The sequence below is a fragment of the Nerophis lumbriciformis genome, linkage group LG31, assembly GCF_033978685.3.
Source record: "Nerophis lumbriciformis linkage group LG31, RoL_Nlum_v2.1, whole genome shotgun sequence".
NCBI classification, from domain to species: Eukaryota; Metazoa; Chordata; class Actinopteri; order Syngnathiformes; family Syngnathidae; genus Nerophis; species Nerophis lumbriciformis.
Window position 1 is genome coordinate 24636537 of NC_084578.2, and position 990 is coordinate 24637526.

The window sequence follows — 990 nt, forward strand, 5'->3', positions numbered from 1 at the left end:
ATTTCGGGAAAAGCGGGAATAAAAAAAAAACAGAAAAAAAAACAACTTGAATGATCTGAATGAGTTGAAATGTTTGTTGTTAAAATTTTTCAAAACGGTCGAGAAATGTAGAAGTAGTAACATTTTTAATTGAGAAATAATATTACAGAATTCCTGGAATTTCGGGAAAACGGGGACATTTTCCAGTTCAAAAAACAACTTAGTTTTTTGTACTGATTAAGAGGAATGTTTTGACAGTGGAATGGTTAAAGTGGGTTGAGAAATGGGGAAGTTGACATCTATAATTAGATCTGACAGAGTGACCATCGGGTTCTTGGTCACCTCCCTCACAAGACTAAGATGAATGCAGCAATGTGCAGAGACATCCCTGATGTAAACCAACGCTCTCCATCCAACCTGATGGAGCTTGAGAGGTGCTGCAAAGAGGAATGAGCGAAACTGCCCAAAGATAGTTGTGAAAAGCCTGTGGCATCGTATTAAAAAATACTTGAGGCTGTAATTGCTGCCAAAGGTGTATCAAAAAAGTATTGAACAAAGGTTGCAAATAATTATGTATGTGTGATTTATTTATTTTTTTTACCATAAATTTGCTAATTAAAAAAAAAAAAAAATGTTCAAAGTCATTATGGGGATTTTTTCTATAGAATTTTTAAGACAAAAAAGAATGTATTCCATTTTGCAACAAGGCTGTTACATAACGTGGAAAAATTAAAGCGCTGTGAATACATGTATACATACATGCATAGGTACTGTATGTATGTATGGATCATATATCTATACATACATAAAAATAAATACATTTATTTACATATACAGTATTAAATAAATCATAACATAATTAAAAAATAATGTATATATGTGGGGATTTGGTTGAGCTTCTGAATCCAAACAAGCAAAAAACAATTGCCAACTTCAGTAGAATATCATGATAATCTTTACTCATGATCTTGATGATAAAACAAAGAGCAGCTTGTTAATCAGTGATATTAA